This window comes from Trichechus manatus, unplaced genomic scaffold (genome assembly GCF_000243295.1).
Source record: "Trichechus manatus latirostris isolate Lorelei unplaced genomic scaffold, TriManLat1.0 scaffold00015, whole genome shotgun sequence".
In the NCBI taxonomy this organism is placed as follows: domain Eukaryota; kingdom Metazoa; phylum Chordata; class Mammalia; order Sirenia; family Trichechidae; genus Trichechus; species Trichechus manatus.
In genome coordinates this window covers 8,988,832-8,998,879 of record NW_004443951.1, presented here as the reverse complement: position 1 = coordinate 8,998,879, position 10,048 = coordinate 8,988,832, and the positions used below count along the sequence as shown (strand labels likewise).

Here is a 10,048-nt window from a genome sequence, read left to right as displayed (position 1 = left end):
AAACAATACCGTTTATAATAACCCCTAAAAAAATAAAATACTTAGGAATAAATCTAACCAGGGATGTAAAAGACCTATACAAAGAAAACTGCAAAAACCTACTGCAAGAAACCAAAAGAGAACTACATAAGTGGAAAAACATACAATGGTCAAGGATAGGTAGACTCAACATTGTGAAAATATCAGTTCCACCCAAAGCAATCTACAAATACAAGGCAATCTCTATCAGAATACCAGCAGTACTCTTTAATGAGATTCTTTAATTCATTAACTTTATATGGAAAAGGAAGAGGCCCTGGGTAAGTAAAGAACTACTGAAGAAGAAGAATAAAGTAGGACGAGTCCCACTACCTGACATCAGAACCTACTATACAGCTATGGTAGTCAAAATACCCTGGTACTGGTACAACAACAGAAACATTGACCAATGGAACAGAATTGAGAACCCAGTTGTAAATCCATCCACTTATGGTCACCTGATCTTTGACAAGGACCAAAAGACCATCAAATGGGGAAAAGACAGTCTTTTTAACAAATGGTGCTGGCAAAATTGGATGTCCATCTGCAAAAGAAAATGAAACAGGACCCATACCTCACACCATACACAAAAACTGAATCAAAATGGATCAAATACCTAAATATAATACCAAAAACTATAAAGATCATAGAAGAAAAAATAGGATCAACACAAGAGTTCCTAATACATGGCATTAACAGGATACAAATCACAACTAACAACACACAAATTCCAGAAGATGAGCTAGATAACTGGGATCTTCTAAAAATTAAACACTTATGCTCATCAAAAGATTTCACCAAAAGAGTAAAAAGAGAAACTACAGCCTGAGAAAAAAATTGTGGCTTTGACAAATCCGACAAAGTTCTAATCTCTAAAATCTACAGGAAAATCCAACACCTCTATAACAAAAAGACAAACAATCCAATTAAAAAATGGGCAAAGGATATGAACAGACACTTCACCAAAGAAGACATTCAGGCAGCTAACACACATGAGGAAACGCTGGTGATCACTAGCCATTAGAGAAAAGCAAATCAAAACTACAATGAGATACCATCTCACCCCAACATTACCGGCACGAATCAAAAAAACAGAAAATAACAAATGCTGGAGAGGCTGTGGGGAGATTGGAACTCTTATGCACTGCTGATGGGAATGCAAAATGGAAAACGATATGGCGCTTCCTTAAAAAGCTAGAAATAGAAATACCATATGATCCAGCAATCCCACTCCTAGGAATATATCCTAGAGAAATAAGAGCCATCACACGAATAGACATATGCACACCCATATTCATTTCAGCACTGTTCACAATAGCGAAAAGATGGAAACAACCTAGATGTCAATCAACAGATGAATGGATAAACAAACTATGGTACGTACACACAATGGAGCACTATGCAAAGATAAAGAACAATGATGAATCTGCAAAGCATCTCACGACACAGATGAATATGGAGGGCATTATGCTGAGTGAAATAAGTCAATCACGAAAGGACAAATATTGTATGAGACCACTACTATAAAAACTCATGAAAAGGTTTATACACAAAAAGAAACAATATTTGATGGTTACAAGGGAGGGGAGAGGTGGGGATGGAAAAACACTACATAGACCATAGATACGTGGTAATTTTGGTGAAGGGTAAGACAGTACACAATACTGGGGAAGCCAGCACACCTTGGCCAAGGCAAGGTCATGGAAGCTCTGTAAAGATACCCAAACTCCCTGAAGGACCCAATTACAGTGCTGAAGGCTGTGGCTACCATGGTCTCCGGAAACATCTAGCTCAATTGACATAAAATAGATTATAATATTCTATGTTCTACTTTGGTAAGTAACGTCTGGGGTCTTAAAATCTTGTAAGCAATCATCTAAGATACTCCACTGGTCCCACCCCATCTGGAGCAAGGGAGAATGAAGAAAACCAAAGACACAAGGGAAAGATTAGTCCAAAGGACTAATGGACCACAAGTACTACAGCCTCCACCAGAGTGACTCTAGCGCAACTGGATGGTGCCCGGCTACCACCACTGACTGCTCTGACAGGGATCACAACAGCGGGTCCCGGACAGAGCTGGAGAAAAAAGTAGAACAAAATTCTAACTCACAAAAAAAAAAAAAAAAAAAGACCAGACTTACTCGTCTGACAGAGACTGGAGAAATCCCGAGAGTATGGCCCCCAGACACCCTTTTATCTCAGTAATGAAGTCACTTCTGAGGTTCACACTTCAGCCAAAGATTAAACAGGCCTCTAAAACAAAACTAGACTTAATGGGCACACCAGCCCAGCGGCAAGGACGAGAAGGCAGGAGGGGACAGGAAAGCTGGTAACAGGGAACCCAAGTCAAGAAGGGGACAGTGTTGACATGTTGTGGGGTTGGCAACCAACGTCCCAAAACAATATGTGCACTAATTGTTTAATAAGTAGCTAGTTTGTTCTGTAAATCTTTATCCAAAATACAATTTAAAGAAAAAAAAAAAAGCAAGAAAAGAAAAGAACCCACAAGCCTAATGTAATCACCTCCACAAGGAGAACTGATATAATGTGATCAGCTAAATGATGAGATCTGATGTAATGTGATCACCCCCATGATGAGATCTGCTATGAGCATCCAATCAGTTAAAAAGGGAGTTTCCTTGGGGGTGTGGCCTGCCTCCAGTATATAAACGGATGTTCCAGCAAGGCTCATTCTCTTTCTCTCCATTGCTCCCTGCTCTGGATCCTGCATTCAGCAAGTCATCATCTAACCTCTGGTTCTGGGAACATGAGCCAACAGTCTGCCATCTGACCTGCCGATTTTGGAGTCAGCCTCTGCAACCTCATGAGTCAGGAGAAGCCTCCAGCCTGACGTCTGACCACGGATTTTGGAACTTTCCAGCCTCCACAGCTTGGTGAGCCATTTCCTTGAGATAAATCTCTTTATATACATAAATAACTTCACTGGTTTTGCTTCTCTAAAGAACCCAGCAGAAGACACTCGCCTTGCTAAAAAGAGACTGGACGTTATGGCACAGCGTGACTTTGTTCCTCGTTAGCTAAATATCTCAAGACCACAGTCAGCTAAGTCACCTGCAGCTACCTTTGAAAAACATGGACAGCACCTAACCCGAAGGGAAGGTAGATATGGAGTAAGTCGTCATCGATATAACAGCTTTAACAATGGAAATTCCCGGCACCAGCCCTCCCTGCTACTCCACTGTTCCTTGACCTCTGGCCTCGCTAAGGGAGCAGCATATGCTGGAATCACAGGGAGCCCATCTGGTTGGCATGGCTCTTCCTGGGGTCATGATGGCATGAGCCAGCATAGAAGGGGTGGTGCAGGGAACCATCACTACTGGAACAGCAGCCTCTACACCCCGAAAGGCTCTGCTGCTCAAGAAAAACCACCTACAAGCAGGAAGAAAGAAAAGGAAGAAGATGAGGTGGAAAAGCTGCAATTTGGACAGAAAGACTTTCCTTCTTTGAATCCAGATGCTGGCAAACAGCATCAGCCATGCAGACCTACTGAGTCCCCTCTGGAGTGTGGAAAAACCCACCTAGTGCCAAGCAACCCTCCAAGATGCTGATCATCAAAAAAGTTTCCAAAGAAGATCCTGCAGATGCCTTCTCTGCTGCATTCACTTCTCCAGGATCTCGCCGTGCAAACAGAAACAAATCATCAACCACGCTCCCAAGTGCCTATAGGAACCTAGTTCCTCAGCCTGCACCACCTCCTTCCAAACCCAGTGCATGGAAAGCTAACAGAATGGCACACAATTCAGGATCCCCTTCCTCTAGCCGCAAGTCTGCATTGACAAGTCCAATCTCTGTTTCTAAACCAGTGGCGCTGGCTGGTGGCACAGTTCTCAGCTGTCCCAAAGAGAGGCCCTTGGCCACCACCCCACGAATGGAGACCAGTGCCTTGCATCTGACCAAGCTGACCCGCCGAAGTACAGACAGGAGGAGTTCGTCCATTAAGACTCTGAAGAATAACCAGAATAGAGACTTCTCAGAGAATGGAGGCAGGGACAAGCTGGAGGATTTGGAGAAAAACAGTACACCTGAACCAAAGGAGAATGGAGAGGAAAGCTGTCTTCAGAACATCCTCGCTCTCCCGGTAGTGCCGGAAGGGAAGGTCCTCTCGCACACTCTGGAAGCTGAGCACAGGTTATTGAAAGCAATGGGATGGCAGGAGTATCCCAGAAATGATGAGGATTGCCTCTCCCTCACAGAGGATGAGATCAAAGAGTTCCACATGAAGAGAGAGCAGCTAAGAAGAAACGGCTTTGGGAAGAAGGGCTTCTTACAGGGCCGCAGTTCCAGCATGTTCTCTCCTTGGAAGAGCACTCCAGAAGCAGAGTTTGAGGACTCAGACGCCGACAGCAGTGGCACTGAAACATCAGATGACGAGGACTGGAAGTAGGAATATCAACGCCCATGGTTAAACGTCACCCCATGAACTCGGCTCAAGTGTTTAGGGAGTGTACATAATAAATCGTTCTTTTCCTTTTCTTACGTTCTTGTTGAATACTTTGTGCACAAAGGAAACAATCATATCCCAAAGAGTGAGCAACTGGCTTTTTTAGCTTCTGTTGTTGTTCCCTGTTTTGTGCTTAATAGAGAGGTTTGTGTGGTAGGAAAGATTTTAAAATATATTTGTATATACACACACTGTACGTATGGGGTGATGCACAGGTGAACGCTGGCAGTGCAGAGAGGAGACAGTGGTCTGCATCAGCAGCTTCTATTTCCAGTCCTCAGAGCACTCACCCCTGTGCTCAGGCAACCATTGTCAATGACCAAGTGACCATTGGAGTTATAATTGTATTCAATTAATGCTGATAATTTGGATATTTTGTTTTGTTTTTGGCAGCGAGGGTAACTTTAGTCCTTAACCAAGCAAATGTGGCTCTACTGGAGGAGGCAGCATACTAGTAAAGGTCCTTCTCCTTGGCTTGCAGTATTTGACAAACGGTACTCAGTCTCCAGAATGCCCAGCAGAAGAAAGACTTCATGTGAATAAATGGAATTCAAAAATCCTACCAAAGCATCTGAAATCATTCAGACACCAAAGACATTGTTGTTGTTGTTAGGTGCCATCAAGTCAGTTCCAGCTTACAGCGAACCTGTGTACAACAGAAGGAAACACTGCCAGGTCTGGCACCATCCTCATAATCAGTATTATGGTTGAGCCCGTTGTTGCAGCCACTGTGTCAATCGATCTCTTTGAGGACCTTCCTCTTTTTCACTGACCCTATACTTTATCAAGTACGAATTCCTTCTCCAGGAACTGGTCCCTCCTGATAACATGTCCGAAGTATGTGAGACGAAGTATCGCCATCCTTGCTTCTAAGGAGCATTCTGGCAGTACTTCTTCCAAGACAGATTTGTTCATTCTTCTCGCAGTCCATGGTATATTCAATATTCTTTGCCAATACCATTATTCAAAGGCGTCAATTCTTCTTCAGTCTTCCTTATTCATTGTCCAGCTTTCCCATGCATATGAGGCGATTGAAAACACCATGACTTGGGTCAGGCACACCTTAGTTCTTAAAATCACATCTTTGCTTTTTAACACTTTAAAGAGACCTCTTACAGCAGCTATTTGCCCAATGCAATGTGTCCTTTGATTTTTTGACCGCTGCTTTCATGAGTGTTAACTGTGGATCCAAGAAAAATGAAATCCTTGACAACTTCAATCTTTTCTCCGTTTATCATGATGTTGCTAATGTGCGAGTTTTTGTTTTCTTTATGTTGAGCTGTGTCTTAGTCATCTAGTGCTGCCATAACAGAAATACCACAAGTGGATAGTTTTAACGAAGAGAAGTTTATTTCCTCACAGTCAAAGTAGGCTAAAAGTTCAAATTCAGGGTGTCAGCTCCAGGGGAAGTCTTTCTCTCTCTGTTGGCCTTCTCATCAGTGTTCCCCCAGACTAGGAGCTTCTCGGCGCAGGGACCCCTGTCCAAAGGACGCGCTCTGCTCCTCGCACTGCTTTCTTGATGGTATGAGGTCCCCCTGTCTCACTGCTCACTTCCGTCTTTTATATCTCAAGATATTGCCTCAGGATACAGTCCGATCTTGTAGACTGAGTCCTACCTTACTAACACAACTGCTGCCCATCCTCCCTCATTAACATCATAGAGGCAGGATTTACAATTTATAGGAAAACCACAGAATACCAGGATTCATGGGCCCGGCCAAATTGATACACACATTTTTGGGGGGACATAATTCAACCCGTGACAAGTTGTAATCCGTATTGAAGACTGTAACTGATCTTCATCCGTAAGTGCTTCAAGTCCTCTTCACTTTCAGCAAGTAAGGTTGTGTCATCTGCATAATGCACGATGTTAATGAGTCTTCCTCCAATCCTGATGCCCCATTCTTCTTCATGTAGTCCAGCTTCTTGGATTATTTGCTCAGCATACCGATTGAATAAGTATGGTGAAAGGCTACCACCCCGATGCACACCTTTCCTTGTTTTACACCAACCATTATCCCCTTGTTCTGTTTGAACGACTGCCTCTTGGTCTATGTACAGGTTCATCAGGAGCACAGTTAAGTGTTATGGAATACACATTCTTCTCAATGTTATCCATAATTTGTTGTGATCCACACAGTCTAATACCTTCACACAGTCAATAAAACACAGGTAAACATCTTTCTGGTATTTTCTGCTTTCACCTAGGATCCATCTGACATCAGCAATGATATCCCTCGTTCCACATCCTCTTCTGAATCCGGCTTGAATTTCTGGCAGTTTTCTGCCGATGTACTGCTGCAACCACTTTTGAATGATCTCCAACAAAATTTTACTTGTATGTGATATTAATGATATTGTTCAATAACTTCTGCATTCTGTCAGATCACCTTTCTTTGGAATGGGCATAAATATGAATCTTTTCCAGTCGGTTGTCGAGGTAGCTGTCTTCCAAATTTCTAGGCATAGACGAGTGGGCACTTCCAGCACTGCATCTGTTTGTTGAAACATCTCAACTGGTATTCTGTGAAGTCCTGGAGCCTTGTCTTTTGCCCATGTCTTCAGTCCAGCTTGAACTTCTTTCGGTGCCAGCAGTTCTTGATCATATGCCACCTCCTGAAATGGTTGAACATTGACCAGTTCTTTTTGGTACAGTGACTCTGTGTATTCCTTCCATTTTCTTTTGACGCTCCCTTAATCATTCAATATTTTGCCCATAGAATACTTCAGTACTGTAACTCGAGGCTTGAATTTTTTTCTTCAGTTCTTTCAGCTTGAGAAATGCTGAGCATGTTCTTCTCTTTTGGTTTTGCACATGTCATTATAATACTTTGTGTTCTGGAGCTGCCCTTTGAAATCTTCTGTTCAGCTCTTTTACTTCATCATTTCTTCCATTCCCTTTAGCTACTCAACATTCAAGAGCAAGTTTCAGAGTCTCTTCTGACATCTATTTTGGACTTTTGTTTCTTTTCTGTCTTTTTAATGACCTCTTGCTTTCCTCATGTATGATGTCTTCGATGTCATTCCACAACTCCTCTGGTCTTCAGTCATTAGTGTTCAGTGCTTCAAATCTATTCTTGAGATGGTCTCTAAATTCAGCTGGGATATACTCAAGGTTATACTTTGGCTCTCATGGGCTTGTTCTAATTTTCTTCAGCTTCAAATTGAACTTGCATATGAGCAATTGATGGTCTGTTCCAGAGCCAGACTGTGGCCTTGTTCTGACTGATGATATTGAGCTTCTCCATCATCCCTTTCCACAGATGTAGTAGATTTGATTTCTGTGTATTCCATCCAGCAAGGTCCACGTGTATAGTCGTGGTTTATGTTGTTGAAAAAAGGTATTTACAATGAAGAAGTCATTGGTCTTGCAAAATTCTATCATGCAATCTCCAGCATAAGTTCTATCACCAAGGCCATATTTTCCAACTATTGATCCTTCTTCTCTGTTTCCAACTTTTGCATTCCAATCACCAGTAATTATCAATGCATCTTGATTGCATGTTTGATCAATGTCAGACTCCAGAAGTTGGTAAAAATCTTCAATTTCTTCACATTTGGCCTTTGGGATTGGTGCATAAATTTGAATAATAGTTGTATTAACTGGTCGTCCTTTTACGCATATGGATATTATTGTATCACTGACAGCAGTGTACTTCAGGATAGATCTTGAAATGTTCTTTTTGAAGTTGAGTGCAATGCCATTCCTCTTCAATTTGTCATTCCTGGCATGGTAGACTATATGACTGTCCCATTCAAAATGGCCAGTACCAGTCCATTTCAGCTTACTTATGCCCAGGATATCGATTTTTTATGTGGTCCATTTCATTTTTGATGATTTCCAATTTTCCTAGATTCATACATCGTATGTTTCACATTCCTATTATTAATGGATGATTTCAGCTGTTTTTTCTCATTTTGAGTTGTGCCAGAGACATTAGGACTATTAATATAATATTCATACATTGCCTCCTTAATAACATCCAGACCCTAACAGGCATTATTAACGTCAGGACTTTGGGTGAACTAGATTTGGGTGGGGCTTAGCCTCTGTCATGAAATTTGATGACGGACATGTTTTACAGACATGGTACTGATGTGAATTTCTTTATTTTTTGGGGGGGGGGATTAATTTTTAAGAACGAACAAATCTGTCTTGGAAGAAGTGCAACCAGAATGCTCCTTAGAAGCAAGGATGGTGAGACTATGTCTTACGTACTTTGGACGTGTTGTCAGGAGGGATCAATCCATGGAGAAGGACATCATGCTTGGTAAAGTACACAGTCAGTGGAAAAGGGGAAGACCCTCAATGAGATGGATTGACACAGTGGCTGCAACAGTGGGCTCAAGGATAACAATGATTGTGAGGATGGCACAGGACTGGGCAGTGTTTTGTTCTGTAGTACATAGGGTCGCTATGAGTTGGAACCAACTTGACAGCACCTAACAATAACAATTTTTTTTGTGGCTAGTATGTATAACCAAAAAAATGCCATTTCAACATTTTTTACACGTACAGTGACATTAATTAATTTAGTCATGGTGTGCAACTATCACCACTATGTAGGTCCAAATTTTTCCATCACCCTTAACAGAAGCTCAGTGTCCCCAAGTACTCCATCTTTCTCTCTTCCTCCCACCTCTGGTAACCATTAAAAAACTTTGGTCTCTATATATTTGCTTATTCTGGATATTTCATATAACAAAAAAACCTGTTGCCGTTTAGTCGATTCCAATTTATAGCGACCCTGGTGGTGCAGTGGTTAAGAGCTCAGGCTGCTAACCAAAATGGTCGGCAGTTTGAATCCACCAGCCACTCCTTGAAAACCCTATGGGGCAGTTCTCCTCTGTCCTGTAGGGTCGCTATGAGTCAGAATCAACTCAAAGTCAATGGGTTTGGTTTTTTTTTGGGTGGGGGTTTTGGGGGGGAGGCAGATATTTCATATAGAGAGGATCATATAAGAGTTGTCTTTTTATGACCTTCTTTATTTGCTCTAAGTTATTTTCAGAGTATTCTGTTATTTTTCCCTTGTCTGTGAATTATCCCATTTATTATGTCTAAAATTTCCTTCTAGGTTCACTGAAATTCCCTTTAGTTGCCAAACCCTTATATTATGTGATTGTTAGCTCATTTGACAACTGTTATTCTTACTCAGTGAAGCTCTTCTTGTCTTCCGTAACATCATTCTCCCCAATTCTTCCTCTCTGATCATAACTCAATCGCCTACATTAGTGCTTTATCCTTCATTTGCTCCTTAAAAGATGTTCCTCAGTAGTGTCTGGGGTCTTAAGAGCCTGTGAGCAGCCATCTAAGATACTCTTCTGGTCTCACCCCTTCGGGAGCAAGGGAGAATAAAGAAAACAAGATACAAGGGAAAGATTAGTCCAAAGGACTAATGGACCACAACTACCAGGGCCTCCACCAGACTGAGTCCAGTACAAATAGATAGTGCCCGGCTACCACCACTGACTGCTCTGAACAGGATCACAACAGAGGGTCCTGGACAGAGCTGGAGAAAAATGTAGAACAAAATTCTAACTCACAAAAAAAGACCAGACTTACTG

At 41.9% G+C, this 10,048-nt stretch overlaps 1 pseudogene; it reads left to right on the top strand.

Annotated features, from left to right (window-relative positions):
* Positions 1-3,029: 3,029 nt before the first annotated feature.
* Positions 3,030-4,426, top strand: LOC101345434 (vasculin-like protein 1 pseudogene; annotated as a pseudogene).
* The last annotated feature ends 5,622 nt before the right edge of the window (positions 4,427-10,048 follow it).